The 17500-nt window shown below is 42.2% G+C and overlaps 1 protein-coding gene across 2 annotated transcripts in view; it reads left to right on the top strand.

Annotated features, from left to right (window-relative positions):
• LOC143038120 (dimethylglycine dehydrogenase, mitochondrial-like) overlaps positions 1-17500 on the top strand; it is a 105032-nt gene that overhangs the window by 6151 nt on the left and 81381 nt on the right. The window contains exon 2 of one of the 2 annotated variants that reach the window (XM_076207116.1): positions 879-968. The exons of the other annotated variant lie outside the window; for it this stretch is intronic. The gene's annotated coding sequence lies outside the window, so the exon portion shown is untranslated. The remainder of the gene's footprint in view (positions 1-878; positions 969-17500) is intronic. 2 annotated transcript variants of the gene reach the window in all.

Raw genomic sequence — 17500 nt, 5'->3', positions numbered from 1 at the left:
CTATGAATGAACTTGAGGTTAGGTATGATGAATTAAAGAGTAGGAAACTAAATCTAACGAGCGTTGATTCTTTCCTGTATACTAGAATTAGGTAAATATAGTTAAATATCTAGATACATCCTCAGCAGACGTCTGACAATGTATCTGCAAGAAGGAGCCATCAAACAACACACAAAATACCACAACCAAGAATTTATTTGGGAAAACTTAGTTAAGTCCACCAAAATCATCGGTTAGAGAGAGGACCCCAGACGGCTACAACTGCTTTAGACAATTTACATCAAAGACAGAGTTCCGTCTAACATGGTATCTAGCATGTCATTGTTTAACTCATCTATTACTTCACGGGCCAAGTTTAGAAAAACTTGTTCGCCAGCGAAACCTTTATTCTCTTCACCGTTGTGACTAACATGGAACAAACCACTCGTAACAGTGAAATATTTCAAATAATAATTCCGGTGAGAGACTACTGTTCTTTACGGGTGAGGTCGGTGGTTACGTGAAAAGGATATATGACGGCAGTTGGCAGTCACCTTTATTCCTGGGCATTAGTTAATATCAGGTTGTGGCTCTTTTGTACCCTCAGCGGAGTTTCTTTAGAACGGGGTCTGGCATCACGTTAGTCTCCTGATCGATCCCTGCGACAGCCAGGATGATTATTTGAAAGATTTTACTGTTACGAGTGGTTTGTCCCACGTTAGTTACAACGACAAAGTGAAAAAAGATTTCGGTCAAACAAAAAGTAATGAATTGCAGTAGGTAAAGAAAAAGGAAATTATTTACTAAACATGAATTACAGTAAAAAACTTATCAACCGTTGAGGAGAAAGTTTATTTTATTTATTTGTTTATTTATTGAGATGATTATTCCATCTTTAGGGATACTATCAGACAGATGGTGGAGCCAGTGAAGAGACCATATATCTACTAAGTGCCTCTTCCCCCGTACAAGGGTGGTAGCCAGCCAAGGTACGCTCCCACTTCCACTCACTCCACATCCTATCCACCACCGATTTTCCCTCTCAACTTAGCTCCTCGTGGATGAATGGTCATCCTTGTCTTCTGCCCACTGCCAGGGTCAGAACTAATCCAGCAGTAAACGGTACATCCACAGCAGGGAGCTTCATTTACAGGACGCCCTTCCCTCGTCCCCTTATGAGAAGAATAGAGAGGACGGGTAGAAATCCCTTCGGGGTACTTCAGAATATCATCCACACGATCATTTTTACACACACCTAACCACTGCCTTCTCCCTTCCCTGCTCAACAGACATTCCTCTCTTGCTCAACGCTCCTTTCATCCCATCCATCCATCTCATCCTCGGTCGTCCCCTAAAGTTCACTCCACCCACCTCTGCTTTCCAGTCTTTATTATTACATTTCCTTCACTCACTTTATGTATCCAAACCATCCCAATAATATTTCATCAGCCCTATCTGCCATCTCCCTATCTACCCCCGCTCTCCTCCTCACCTCTTTATTTCTCATTCTATCCAGCATTGTCACCCACATCGTACTCCTCAGACACTTCATCTCACATTCAAATTTCTACTTTCTGTCTCTCTTAAATTCCAAATCTTCGCCCCGTAAAGTGCCGAAGGCACAATCGCCCCTTCATATAATCTCATTGCATCCACTTCCAGATGCCTATTTCTCGTGACACTTTTCAAATTTCCATGATATTTATTGCTTCCCTCACTCTACAGTTTGCCTCCACCCCCACTCCTCCATTTCCTGCTACATGTGACCCTAAATACTTAACAGTATCCACTTCCTATATTCTCTCAGACTTGCTTCCAACTTGCTACCACACACTACCTTTGTACATCCTATCACCTTTCTTTTATCCTCATTTACTTTTAACTTTCTCCTCCCACATACCTTCCCAAACTTAGTCACCAACTGCCTTAGACCTTCCTCTAACCCTGCCACAAGCGTAATATCATCCGCAAACATCAACTGGCTCACCTACCACGTCTCTTCACTATCTCCAGTCCCTTGTCCATCACCCTCACATTTAACCCCCGTTCCACCACATACATGTACACATTAAACAGTCATAGCAACATGACACAACCCTGATGCAGGTCCACTTTCACCTCAGACAACTCTCACCATTCCCAATTCTAACATGAGGACTACTATCGCAAAATATCTTGACTGCACTAAATAGTTTTCCCCAATCCCACGTATTTGCAATTCCTCCCACATAGCTTTCCTGTTTACCTTGTCATAATCCTTCTCTAGATCCATAAAGGCCCAAAAATCATCCATACCTTTTGTCAAAACCTCGCAATTCTGCCTTTCCACATTCTATTTCCATGCACTCTTTACCTTTCCTAAACACACACTACTATTCACCAGTTATTCCCACTTTCTCTCCCGATCCTCTAAAGATCCTCCCACATGCTTTTCCAACTACGCTGAACCAACTGATCCCTCTAAAACATCATTATTTGTCCCCTTTTCCTTTGTAAAGAGGAACTATACAAACCTTCTTCTAGTCCTCCGGCACCCTTATGTCCTTGAGATACGCAATAAACAACCTCACTAGCCAATACACTATAACCGTACCTCCCTTTTTCAGACACTGCATGACATCCATCCAACTCAGGTACCTAATCAGCTTTTACAGTATTCAAAGCTCCTTGTACCTAACATTTTATTGTCTTGTTTTCCTCTTCCATTAGTCATTTTCATAGCTCCTCCCACTACCACAATGAATCCCTTCCTAACCTCCTCCACGTTTAACAACTCACTGCACCCATCTTCTCCTTATCACCTTCACTTCCATTAATATTTGTACATTTGCACCTATTTCCTTTTCCTCTCTACCTGACTTAACCCCCTCACTCTCTTCACTTTCTTCCTTAAGGACAGAAGCGCTGGTAAGCTACAGCCCATAACAACAGCAGCAACGTTAGCTCTCTTGTATCGAAGACTAGAACTCAAACGCTTTGTAGAAGTTCCTATCCAAGTTGCGAGATGCATGTCTCCAATGGAATGAGAACATAGAAGTCACTAGACTGGTAATGGCCTGGGAAGTTATACACAGGCTGAACTGATACGAAGAACACCCTAAGTCTCATTTGAGAGCCTTCACCACTCTGTGGAGGGTTGTGCTACAATGGAAGGGAGTTATGGTGAATTTCATGGTGTGTTTTATTGCCATGAAGTGAGGGAATGGGAAGGAAGTTATGTCCAGACGAAGTGTTCCTAAATGATGATGGGGGATCCTGCACACCTTTCCTCAAAATCCCTCAGTCGTACGACCTTCCGCCCCCCCTACCTCTTCCACATACAATTCTGGTTACCGATCCCACTCGCTTAGTGCCAAGATCTCTTTGTTTCATCATGAACAAGTTTTCAGAGGTTTACAAGAGCATTCATTAGTCCACCTCTTTCCAATGAACCTTGCAGGCAGCGTGTTTTTTTTTACTTTTTGGCCGACGGATTTGGGGTAGAGGAATGCTGACGTCATCCACCACGTCGAATTTTTCAACACGTCACACATCAAGCTGAACGGTCCCCACTCCCCAGTCTGTCCGGCCGATGGCATTGCTGGTCTCTGTCCCTATCTCGTGCCCAAAATGCTTCTACGTAGGCCTCCTTTCCCGCCTTTTTCAAGAATACTCGCGCGGCCTCAGTGCGCGCGCATTTGCGTGCGGTGAAAGTTAAAAAGGATCTGCTCCAACCTCTCACCCAATATTTTATACGGTGATCACATTCTTTACTTCTTTTTTTGTAAGTTAAAAAAGGGGGTGGGGGAGAGAGAGGATGATACTAACGGATGGGAGGAGAGAGAGGATGATACTAAGGGATGGGAGGAGAGAGAGGATGATACTAAGGGATGGGAGGAAAGAGAGAGAGGATGGGTGACTAACCCTTACATAAACTCCCCTTTATCGTGTTTCGGATAACTCTCCTTCCCTCCCCATCCCTTCCCCTCTGTCCCTCTCCTTGTTCGTCTCTCCCTGCCATGCCTCACCTGTCTTCTTCCACTGTCCCTCTCTCTACCCCTGTCACTCTCCATCACTCTTCTCCCTCTCCCCTCTACACCTCTCTATTTGCCCCCCCCCGCTCTTCCTCCGACCCTCTCTCAAAATCTACCTTTCTCTGCCTCTTTGTTACCCTCTCTTTCCCTTTTTCTCATCCTCTCTCTCTCCTATACTCCCTTCTTCCCACCTCTGTCTCCCCCCCCCCCTCTCTTTCTCTCTTGGGCCCCCGCTCTCTCCCCCCCCTGTCCCTCTCACATGTACCCCAGCCACGCTCTTCATCTCCTCCCTCGTCCATTTCTTCCCCCCTCTCTCTTCACCCCCTACATTCTCCTTGTCCCTCTCAAATTCTAAATTTCTCTGTCTATGCCTTCCATCTCCGCCTGTCACACCCCTCTCTCTCCCCTCTTTTTCTCTTCTTTCTCTTCTTTCTCTTACTGATGTACTCCCTTCTTCCCTTCCCTTCTCTCTGTCTTTCTCTTCTTTTCTCATGTCATCGGAAGACGGTTCCAATGACGGTACATATATTTACACCTTCCAGGCAAATTTCATGTTTAACGGGCAAGCTTCTCGTTGTATTTGCAGACGACGCCAATAAATTAAGCAACACATTGACAAACTGCTACAAGAATGTCTTGACAACAGATGACTGGAGCCATAAATGGTAATCTTTATTTTATTTTACAAACAGTAAAAGAGACTGTTACAGAGTTATTCAAATTAAAATTAAATACTAATGTAGTGGAGGAAAGAAACCCATCTTGGATATGGACAACGTATCTGAAAAAAAGAAACAGGATCACGGGAGAGATCTCATTTTCCCCTCCTAAATCGGAATATGCAGCAGTAATGTGGTCCTCGCCCATGTGGTAATTGTTATTGGGAATCTTAGTGACCACGCCTATCGTAACTTTAAATAAGATAATAAATAAATAATAAGTAAATAAATAAATAAATAGATAAACTCCCCTCCCTTTTATTTTGTTTATTAAATCCATGTAACAATTTTGGTTTAATAAATCGGGAATTAACTTTGAGAAATTACTTAAAGTAAATATTAATAACCCGTGGCCTTCTGAGCTCTTTTCGAACTCGTAAGAGTCCCTTGGAATACTGTGCGCACTAACGTCGGAACAGTAATCAGATTTCCCTGAGCTCAGGACGTGGAGGGACTTCTATTTTGGAAACCTCTAATCAAGGGATCACGTCTTCGGATTAGAAGGCCTTCAAGATTCGAATTTCTAAAGTATCTACATTTAGAGAATCTACGCTGGTTAAAACAAAGGTGACCGGTTAGTTTTCAAATGTAATTCTGAAATGTTAAACCGTAGTTTTCATACCCTAAAGGGAAGGTGAGAAGCCTATTCTATGAGGCGCATAGCTGAGCCGAAGTTCTATCATGCGATCGGACTGTTGGGACCAGGTCCCTTACATGGGAGGGCAGGGAGGCATGTGCCCGGGGGCGACAATTCCAGCCAAGAGGACTTGCCGCCCACAAAGCTGACAGAATAAGGACAATAAGAAATATATCAAAGAAGTCCTATTTGAACATGTTTCCGTAATCGACGATTTTTGCGTTAGAATAAACAAAATAGAAAATATTTTCCATTATCATTTCTGCAATAGGGACATTACATACAAATTTTAAAATATTATTATTTCGCAAGATATACCTAAGGTGTCTACAAGAAGAAAAAAATGAACAAGTTTGATTCCCTGCTTTCATCGAGAAATATGGTGAAGGATTAATTAACTTTCGTGTTGCACTGAGACCTAACTGTGAGAATATCAGTTGCCTCTTGAAAAGATCTTTCAGCAAACTAAAGCTCATCAAGACATACTTGAGGAGTTCCATGGGCCAAGATAGACTTGTCAAATCAAGCAGTCCTCAGCATTGAATCTGACACTGATGAATATGAGCTTTAGTGACATCATTCACGAATTTGCCAGAAGCAAAGCAAGGAAATTCCTGATGTAAACTACTAATAAGATCATTATCTTCTGATCTTATCATTCTTATGGTAATTTATTTATTTTGAAATCAATATTTTCCAGGAAATACGAACACATAAAGATATTCTTTAATTTTTATTTAATTATACGGCACACACAACAAATACACCTTTTATTATGTATATCGGTATCCTAAAGTCACGTTGCACAAACTAGGATCATAGGCAGTAAGGGATGGTTGATGTGGAGAGTGGTGATTGGGGATGTCATTGAGAACTTTACCCCGGAACGTTCGTCACTTAGGCATGTAAGGGCTCTGGTTGGGGAATGTAACAGTTACTGTTGGTATTGGGAGAGGAGTTCAGGATTTGTACCCACAACTTTGCGAAAGAAAGAGCAAAACGCCTCTGATTACGCCATTAGAGTAGAGAGATAGATAAAGGGCGACACATTTTGCTAGACAAATTGAGACTGGCTACACAAAGAAAGAAGAGAAAAAGCCTACGCGATTGCTATCATATCGATGAAGGGTGTAAATGAGATAACAGTGGAGATGTAATAGCAGGGGACGCAAGCATGCCAAGAGATCAAATCAAGAACCTTATGACCTGTTTGAAGGACGTTCAGAATACAGTGATCTGCACAGTTGCATTAATTCGTGGAATGAATTTAAAGAAACTGTTCAGGCGGATGGCATAAATGGATCTAAAGCAGTTTGATAATTGGGATACGATTCCTGCGTCACAATGAGGTGAATGCTCTGTTTTGTAACCACGATGCGACCAGATGTTGCTGCTAAAATTGAAACTTGTTGCCGCGCTGTAAACAAACACCAGTGCGGAGACCGAGATGTGACATGATACATTTTTACTGTCTACTACGACAGTGATGCACAGTTACTGTCGTACACAGAGTGCATGGCAGTTTTCTCTTAATCTTAATTTTTCCTAGCGTGCTCTAGTCTTGAGAACTGGCAACAGAGGAAGAAAACTATTGTAATACCTCATTGATGAAAAAAAAAAAAAAAACAAGTTTGCAGGGGACTCAAAGTTTTAGCTAGTAAAGCGTCAATGAACCATCCTTGAACAAGTGGTTAGACGCGAGTCCGACCTCATCGTTGATATATTCCCACCAATCACGTAAGCGGAGCTACACCATGCCCCACCCTCTATTCAGAATGAGGCAGAACGTACGCTATGCATGCCAGTTTATCACATTTTACTCTAAATAACTTTGAACAACACGCGATCTCTCTAAAAATCATATTTGACAATCTGTGCATCTCTTACACACACACACACACACACACACACACACACACACACACACACACACACACACACACACACACACACACACACACACACACACACACACACACACACACATACACACACACACACACACACACACACACACACACACACACACACACACACACACACACACACACACACACAAAAGTAAACACATGACTCGGTGGCGCAGTTGGTAGAAACTCCGGCTGTCAGTACGGCGGTCCGGATTCGAATCCTGCCCGTAACTGAAATAATTTCAGTATTGCTGCGCTTCGAGTCGTTACTCCAACTCTCGTGGGCGGGGAGTTGAGGTGTGTGTGTGCGTGTAAGGTCACAACATTACCCATAGATCGGTCATACGAGCTCTGAGCTCTCATCCGAGAGGGAAATAGCTGTCGATCACGAGTCTAACACGTGATCCAAAGACTATGGTGAACACACACACACACACACACACACACACACACACACACACACACACACACACACACACACACACACACACACACACACACTATTAGATGGCGCAAGTGATAGAGTTCCCGGCTGCCACTACGGAGGTCCGGGTTCGAATCCCGCCCAGGGCTGAAACAATTTCAGTATCGCTGCGCTGCGGATCGTTACTCCAACTCTCGTGGACGGGGAGTTGGGTGTGTGTATGTGTGTGTGTAAGGTCACAGCATTACCCATAGAACTGTCATATATGAGCTCTAAGCTCTCATCCGGGAGGGAAATAGCTGTCGACCACGAGTCCAACACGTGATCCAAGGCCATGGTGAATCACACACACCTCGTGGCGCACTGGTTAGAGTTCCCGGCTGCCACTACGGAGGTCCGGGATAGAATCCCACCCAGGGCTGAAGTAATTTCAGTATCGCTGCTCTGTGGGGTGTTACTCCAACTCTCGTGGGCGGGGAGTTGGGTGTGTGTGCGTGTAAGGTCATAGCATTTCCCATAGATCGGTCATATATGAGCTCAGCTCTCTTCCGGGAGGGAAATAGCTGTCGATCACGAGTCCAACACGTGATCCAAGGCCATGGTGAATCACACACACTTCGTGGCGCACTGGTTAGAGTTCCCGGCTGCCACTACGGAGGTCCGGGATAGAATCCCACCCAGGGCTGAAGTAATTTCAGTATCGCTGCTCTGTGGGGTGTTACTACAACTCTCGTGGGCGGGGAGTTGGGTGTGTGTGTGCGTGTAAGGTCACAGCATTTCCCATAGATCGGTCATATATGAGCTCAGCTCTCTTCCGGGAGGGAAATAGCTGTCGATCACGAGTCCAACACGTGATCCAAGACCATGGTGAATCTCTCTCTCTCTCTCTCTCTCTCTCTCTCTCTCTCTCTCTCTCTCTCTCTCTCTCTCTCTCTCTCTCTCTCTCACACACACACACACACACACACACACACACACACACACACACACACACACACACACACACACACACACAAGAATTTAATATCAAACTGGATGCTGAAAGATACAAAAGCGGGCACTACGAGCATAGCTCTTTTCCCGTAAAATACAACTAGGTAAACACACACACACACACACACACACACACACACACACACACACACACACACACACACACACACACACACACACACACACCCAGGGCTGAAATAATTTCAGTATCGCTGCGCTGCGAGTCGTTACCCCAACTCGTGGGCGGGGATTTGGGGGTGTGAGTGCGTGTAAGGTCACAGCATTACTCATAGATCGGTCATATATGAGCACTGAGCTCTCTTCTGGGAGAGAAATAGCTGTCGATCACGAGTCCAACACGTGATCCAAGACCATGGTGAATTACACACACACATACTGGAACAAAGAAGAGAAAGAGGTGATCTGTTGGCCATTTATAGATTTATGAAAGGCATGGAAGTCCTTGATAGAGAAGACTTATTAAATTCGGGTGGAAGAAAAATAAAGGGACATGAAAAGACACTCAAAAAGGACAGTTATAGAAGAGATTTGAAAAAAAGAACAGCTTTTCACACAGAGTGGTGGATGTCTGGAACAAATTGGACGAAACAATGGTGTGTGCAAACTAGGTATTGCGAGATACAAAGACGGGACACCACAAGCATAGCTCCTCTTCCCGTAGAATACAACTAGGTAAATGCACGATGACACATTGGTTATTCCCGGCCGTCACTAAGGTGGTCCGGGTTCGAATCCCGCCCAGAACTGAAATAACTTCAGTATCGCTGCGCTGCGAGTCGTTACTCCAACTCTCGTGGGCGGGAAGTTGGGTGTGTGTGTTGGGTCACAGCATTACCCATAGATCGGTAATGCATGACCTCTGAGCTCTCATTGGGAAGGTAGTAGCTGTCGATCACGAATCCAACACGTGATCGAAGACCATGGTGAATTACACACACACTAAGTTGCTCACTCAAAGAAGGAAAAATACCAGACTGGAAAAATGCCGATATCGTACCAATATATAAAGGAGGAAACGAGGAAGACCCAACAAATTACAGACCGGTTTCCCTTACAAGCACGGTAGCCAAAATTTGTGAAAAAGTAAAAAAAAAAAAAAAAAAAAAAAAAAAAAATATAAAATATCTGGGGGAGAACAATATACTAATTCCAAGACGATTCAGGTTTAGACAGGGAAGATCATGTGCCACCAACTACAAGACTACTAGATATAATACAGGAAAGGGATGGGCTTATTGTGCTTTTCTAGACCTACAAAAAGCGTTTGACAAAATACCTCAAAATTATTAAGAAAACTGGAAACCATAGGAGGGATACAAGGTAAACTACTGAAATGGATGGAAGTCTTCTTGCATGGAAGAAAAATGAGAGTAGTGCTCAGAGATGAGAGTTCTTCTTGGGAAGAGGTGATTAGTGGAGATCATCAAGGATCAGTATTGGCTCCAATAATGCTTGCTATTTATGTGAATGACATGGACGAGGGTGTGGAATGTACATGAGCTTCTTTGCAGATGACTCTAAACTGTTGAAGAAAGTGAGTACTGAAACGGATTATGACTCACTGCAGAGAGTTTGGGAATGGAATCAGAAGTGGGAAATGGACTTCAACGTTAAGAAATGTAGCATACTGGAATTTGGAAAAAGTAAAAAAAAAAAATATATATAATATATATATATATTATATTATATATATTATATATATATATTATATATATTATATATAATATATATATTATATATATATTATATATATATTATATATATATTATATATATATTATATATATACATATATATATATATATATATATATATATATATATATATATATACTAGGACAATATAAAATTGGTGCACAGGAAGGAAAGAAAGTGGGATCTGAAAAAAGACCTGGGAGTAATCATCACAAAGGATATGTCCCCTGATAAACAGATAAACAAAATTGACGGAGAAAGCTACAACTTGCTAAGATTAATAAAGGTGGCTTTTACTTAGTTGAATGAAGAAATGGTAAAGAAAATACAGGTCACACTGATAATGTCAGAATTGCAGTACGCAGCGACACTATGGTCACCCAGTACTAAAAAGAATATAAGGAAAATTGGGAGAATCCAGAGTAACTATGAAGATGGCTCCAACACTATCAAATCTGTCATATGAAGAGAGATTGTCAAAACTAGAATTACCGACTCTGGAACAAAGGAGAGAAAGAGGTGACTTGTTGACTATCTACAGAATCATGAGAGGCATGGAAGTCTTTGATAGAGAAGACTTACTAAATTGGGATAAGAGAAATACAAAAGGACATGGGAGGAAGCTCAAAAAGGACAGTTATAGACGAGACCTGAAAAAGAGCAGCTATCCCCACAGAGTGGTGGATGCATGGACAAACTAGACGAAACAATAGTGTGTGCAAAAACCATACACGAATTTAAGAGCAAATTAGACATGGCTAGATACAGAGACGGGACATCACGAACGTAGCTCACCTTCCTGTAAGATACAACTAGGTAAACACACACACACGCACACGCACGCAAACTTCTACACACTCGGTGGCGCGGTTGGTAGAGGTTCCGACTGTCACTACGGCGGTCTGGGTTCGAATCCTGTCCAGGGCTGAAATAATTTCAGTATCGTTACTCCAACTCTCGTGGGCGGGGAGTTGGGTGTGTGTGTGCGTGTAAGGTCACAGCATTACCCATAGATCGGTCATACGAGCTCTGAGCTCTCATCCGGGAGGGAAAACTGTCGATCACGAGTCCAGTATGTGATTCAAAGACCATGGTGAACACACACACACACACACACACACACACACACGGTGCAGTGGTAACGTTCGCAATCGCTATTAGAGCAGTAAGGATTTGAATCCCGCCCAAAGCTGAAATAATTTCAGTATCGCTGCGCTGCGGGTCGTTACTCTAACTCTCGTGGGGGGGATTGGGTGTGCGCGCACGTAAAGTCACAGCATTACCCATAAATTGATCATATATGAAGTCTGAGCTCTCATCCGAGAGGGAAATGGCTGTCGATCACGAGTCTAACACGTGATCCAAGACCATAGTGAATCACACACTCGACGGCGCAGTGGTAGCGTTCGGAACAGCTACTACAATGGTCCGAGTTCGAATCCTGCCCAGGGCTGAAATAATTTCAGTATCGCTGCGCTGCGAGTCGTTACTCCAACTCTCGTGGACGGGGAGTTGTGTGTGTGTGTGCGTGTAAGGTCACAACATTACCCATAGATCGGTCATATATGAGCTCAGAGCTCTCTTTCGGGAGGGAAATAGCTGTCGATCATGAGTCCAACACGTGATCCAAGACCATGGTGAATCTCTCTCGCTCTCTCTCTCACACACACACACACACACACACACACACACACACACACACACACACACACACACACACACACACATGGACATGTCTTGATGGCGCAGTGGTAGTGTTCGCAACACTAATCTAATGGTCAGAATTTGAATTCCGTTCAGGGTTGAAATAATTTCAGTATCGCTGCGCTGCAAGTCGTTACTCCAACTCTCGTGGTCCGAGAGCTGTGTGTGTGGGTGTAAGGTCATAGCGTTACCCATAGATCGGTCATATATGAACTCTGAACTTTCATTTGAGAGGGTAATAGCTGTCGATCACTAGTACAACACGTGATCCAACACTATGATGAATCACACACACTTAAATTATCGAACACTAGGCAGAAGATGTTTGTCATCCACAGAGAATGGTAACTGAAGGGCTGACATAGTAAGAGAGAGATTATATTATTATTTCTTAGATGTTATCGGGATGCCTCGCATCCCAAAGCGCCTCTTGTGGTCGTATCTTCTCTATTAGAGCATAGCTAACTTCAGTATTCCACTCCATCACGACGAAAATGGTGAGAAGATTTTTCGCGCGTAAATGATAGATCATTGTTTTACACTACAGTGATAACACCGTGTAACACATTTTTTGTTATCCGGTTTCTGCCATTTCCTGATTTGTTATATCCCATTATATATATATATATATATATATATATATATATATATATATATATATATATATATATATATATATATATATATATATATATATATATAATATAATATAATATAAACACTATGATTTAATGAGAAGTTTGGGTTTGTGATCAGGACTGATATTTCGAAATTTTCATATTTTTCAAGATTTTATTTATCGATTCATATAATTAAATCAACAGAGTATAAATTTATTTTGTGACACAAGCTTACCAGAAACAAACAAGTAAAAACAAATGACAGTTATAAAGCAACTTAAACACGTCAGAAATGACTGGATTTCCTGGATTTGCGGTTGGAGTCCAGAATGCACTCCTGCACCAGCCCCCATAGTCCACCATCATTTTCTCATTGTAGTGGCCCTGGTACCTCCGCTCTATTTCCTTCAAATCTCAGTGGAATCGCTCGCCTTCTTCTTCTGAGTAGGTGCCCATATTGTCCTTAAATTTGTCCAGGTGAGCGTCCAGCATACGAAGTTTATGGGGCATCCTGCATCCCATGGCGCCAAAAGCCTTTACCAGGTCCTGCACCAGCTGCTGATAGTCTTCAGCTCTGTAGTTCCCCAGGAAGCCCTTGACAACTGCTATGAAACAGTTCCATGCTGTTCTCTCAATCCTACTAAGCTTACTGGAGAACTCGTTAAACTCAAACACTTTTGACGAGTTAAACACCATATGAGGACGGAGCCTTTATTTGTACGACGTTTCGCTTATTACACCTTTTTCAAGTACAAGTTGAGATACATATGCTTGAGATTAAATAAGGGGAAAGGAGGGTACGGGGAGAGAAAAGAAGTAGGGGGGGGAAAGGAAGAGGAGGAGGAGGAGGAGGAGGAGGAGGAGAGGGTGGATTGAACACTGGGAAAGGTTGAGAATGCTGGCCCAAACGTCCGCTGGCAAAATGTTCACAAAGGGTGGTTTATTTTATTTTTTTTTTAATTTTGCTGGCTATGGATATTAGGGGAATTATGTGGGGTGAGATGTTGAACATGCCCCAATTTTGTTCAGTAAATAAAGCTTCAACTGTTCTATGTGTTTAGCTCACCGCCCTTCCACTCTAAAGGTCAGAGGAGCCTTGAATATTTTACCGTAATATACGAATTTTGCGTGAGAATCAACAGTATATAGAATATTTCCCCTCGTCCTTTCTGCAATAGGGACATAAAATAATTTTTTTTTTAATCTGTTTAATTATTTCGCAAGCTAATAGCTATAACAGGCAGTAAGGAATGGTGGGGATTGGAAGTGGTGATGGGGAAGAGGGGACGTCACTGAGAACTGCCCAGGGACGGCACTCGGCATGTATGGGGTCTGTTCTCGAACATAGCAAACCTCCAGGTACAGGTGTTCTACCTTTGTGTACTGGCTGTTGCCATTGTCTGCCACATACTCATCTACTGCAGCAGCTGAGGTGGATGGTCCTCCCATTCTTTTCAGCTTGTCCAAGTTCTTGTTTTTTATTTTCGCCGATGTACTGTCACATTGGCAGCCTCTTTGTCCTGCGGGCCTTGTTCCTTCAGTTCATCTTTCCTTGTGTTCCATGCCAGCATGATTTCTGGTAGCTATCCTCTTCTCCTAACCACACTGCCATAGGCCCAGAATGACCCTGATTGCCTTTCGTCGATAACATCCGCCGCTTCTAACACTTGGACCTTTACCTTCTTCAGCAGAAATATGACATTCAACATCAGAGTAGGTGTTGTGTGTTTCTATGCCAGGATCTTTAGAATCAGACTGTTCGCTGTCCTCAAAGGATGCAATTGACACAGATATTTCCTTCTCCTTTTCACATTCGGTTCTCATTCTCTCAAGGCTCTGTATATCCCTGTTCCGACGCTCCGTCATTTTCATTCAGTTCCTGTCCACGAAGTCTTCACAGTACATTTTCTTCTGGGTTCGTTGATCCTCCAGGAAAGCACATTCCATTTAATCCATTTTCACCCCATGTTTCAGTTCCATCTTCTCGCGTATTTCAGTCCTGGCAGAACACGTCCATCATCTGTATAATCCTTTCATGGAAGCCAACTGCTCTCGCTTGAAAATTGTCACTTTGTCGCTGTTTCCGTGTCTGGATCAGTGACAAATCCATCGTACGGCTCCAGGATGTGTTTCTTTATGTGCCTGGTGTGGATGGTGTACAGACTGCAGAATAGCCAATGTTCCTGCACCAGCTCTGCCAACAGCTGAGCTGCTGCTTCCTTGGAGTGCTGAGCTTGGCCTGCCCGCTTTGGCGCAATCGGTTAAGTCACTAACATTTGTCACGTGCTAGCGCAGGTTCGAGTCCTTGGCCGTACCACGTTTCAATTTCTACATGTTGGCCTCCTCGAGTCTCTCGATGTTGATGGCTTAGAATTAAAGTGTATTAGTTAGAGGGCAGGATAGATAATATGGGGGAGAGGGAGGGAGGGGAGAATTCGGGGTTTAGTGGAAGGAAAGAGTGAAATGGAGGGAAGAAAGAGTTATGATAGATGTGGGGCAGACCCACTTGCTCGGTTAGTTTATAGTCTTTTGGACTGTGTTTAAAGTGTATTGTGGTTGATATATATATATATATATATATATATATATATATATATATATATATATATATATATGTACACACGCACACACACACACACACACACACACACACACACACACACACACACACACACACACACACACACACACACACACACACACACACATATATATATATATATATATATATATATATATATATATATGTGTGTGTGTGTGTGTGTGTGTGTGTGTGTGTGTGTGTGTGTGTGTGTGTGTATTTACCTAGTTGTATTTACCTAGTATTCTACGGGAAGGGGAGCTATGCTCGTGGTGTCCCATCTTCATATCTCATTTTATCTAAACCATTTTTAGATTCATGTATTGTTTTTGCACACACTACTTTCTCATTTAACTTGTTCCAACTGTCTATTACTCTGTGAGGAAAGCTGTTCTTTTTCAGATCTCTTCTATAGCTGTCTTTCTTGATTTTCTTTCCGTGTCCTCTTGTATTTCTATCATCCCATTTTATTAGATCCTCTCTATCAATAATTTCTATGCCTTTCATGATTCTGTAAATAGCTATCAAATCTCCTCTCTCTCTTCTTTGCTGTAGTGTCTGTAGCTCAAGTTTTGCTAGTCTCTCTTCATATGATAGTTTTGAGAGTGTTGGTGCCAATTTTGTAATTGCTCTTTGTATTCTTTCAAGTTTTTTTTATACATTTTTTTGTACTTGGTGACCACATCGTTGCTGCATATTCCAATCTTGGTCTTATCAGAGTGATTAGTATTTTCTTCACCATTTCTTCATCCAGGTATGTAAATGTCACTTTGATTGTTCTTATTAAATTATAAGTTTCACAAAAAAATCTTATTTGTTTCTCAGGTGACATATTATTCATAACAATGACTCCCAGGTCCTTCTCATTTTCAACTTTTTTTATTCTTTCTTCTCCCACTTTATATGATCCTGTTCTTCTGTTTTTGCTTTTTCCAAATTCCATTATACTACACTTTTTAGTATTGAACTCCATCTCCCACTTTCTACTCCATTCCCAGACTTTATTTAGATCACTCTGTAGTGACTCACAATCTTCTTCCGTGTTCACTTTTTTTAATAGTTTTGCATCATCTGCAAAGAAGCTCATATAACTTTGAATTTCTTCATCCATATCATTAATATATATAGTAAACATTATTGGGGCCAAAACTGTTCCTTGTGGAACACCACTTATTACTTCATCCCAATTTGAGTGTTTGTCTCTTATCACTACTCTCATTTTTCTTTCTTGCAAAAAGTCTTCCATCCATTTAAGCAGTTGTGTGTGTGTGTGTGTGTGTGTGTGTGTGTGTGTGTGTGTATGTATGTATGTACTGTACATATATTTTTTCCAAATATGTCGTAATATAAATACTTTTAACATATATCTTCAATTTTTCTTCCTGGGATCTCTTCCAAAGTATTACAACGGTATTGGGGTTGGGCACCCCTAGGCTTGGATTCCAAACCAAAGCCTCCAATCTTGAACGAAATCCACCTAGGTCATTGGAATCTAACCCTTCCGTTGACCAGTGTAACTGTGGGTTTAGGCAGCTGGGAGCTGGGGGTAGGGATCACGTGTGACTGCACCGCGTAACCAATGTTTACGAAAAATTAAATATAACCGACATTAATTTGTACCGTGCACTCACCGCCAACGGATTTATGATGACTTAGGGTATAAATCCTGCCAGGAATAGATGTAGTTGGTGCTTTCTAAGAGAGGAAGCACTTCCTATTTGATAAAGCTACACTATTTCATGACAAAAAATATTTAAATTTTGGTCAGTTAAATTCCTTTTAATAACACTGTTCGGGGTGGTGACTGCGTAAGTTATCATCAATACATTAGCAGTTTGACAACCTTATAGATCAAATACCGATACCTTTTATTTGCTACCTTCCTTGAACCTCGCCTTTGCCAACCGTAACTCAGTCTCTCTCTTGCGCGATGATATTGTCTACAAGGATAGACGCGTTGGTTATCGACAACGAAATGCATTGCAACCCCTAGAACCACTTGAGCTACCATTTTATTTACATCTTTGCGCAATTTACTTACCTACAAGTAATTGATACTGTAAGATGATGAAAAACTAGTTGAATGATGTTGAAAAAATATTCATCATTACTGACATAATCCGAATTCAAAACCATAACCATCACGAGGCCCACGTGAAGCAGTCGTCCTCGGAACGCGGAAAGTCCGAAGTTCGATTCCCGGTCA

The sequence above is a fragment of the Oratosquilla oratoria genome, chromosome 23 (genome assembly GCF_046742065.1).
Source record: "Oratosquilla oratoria isolate Oo_2021 chromosome 23, ASM4674206v1, whole genome shotgun sequence".
NCBI classification, from domain to species: Eukaryota; Metazoa; Arthropoda; class Malacostraca; order Stomatopoda; family Squillidae; genus Oratosquilla; species Oratosquilla oratoria.
Note: the sequence above shows the minus strand (reverse complement) of the source record. Positions and strands in the feature narration are given on the sequence as shown.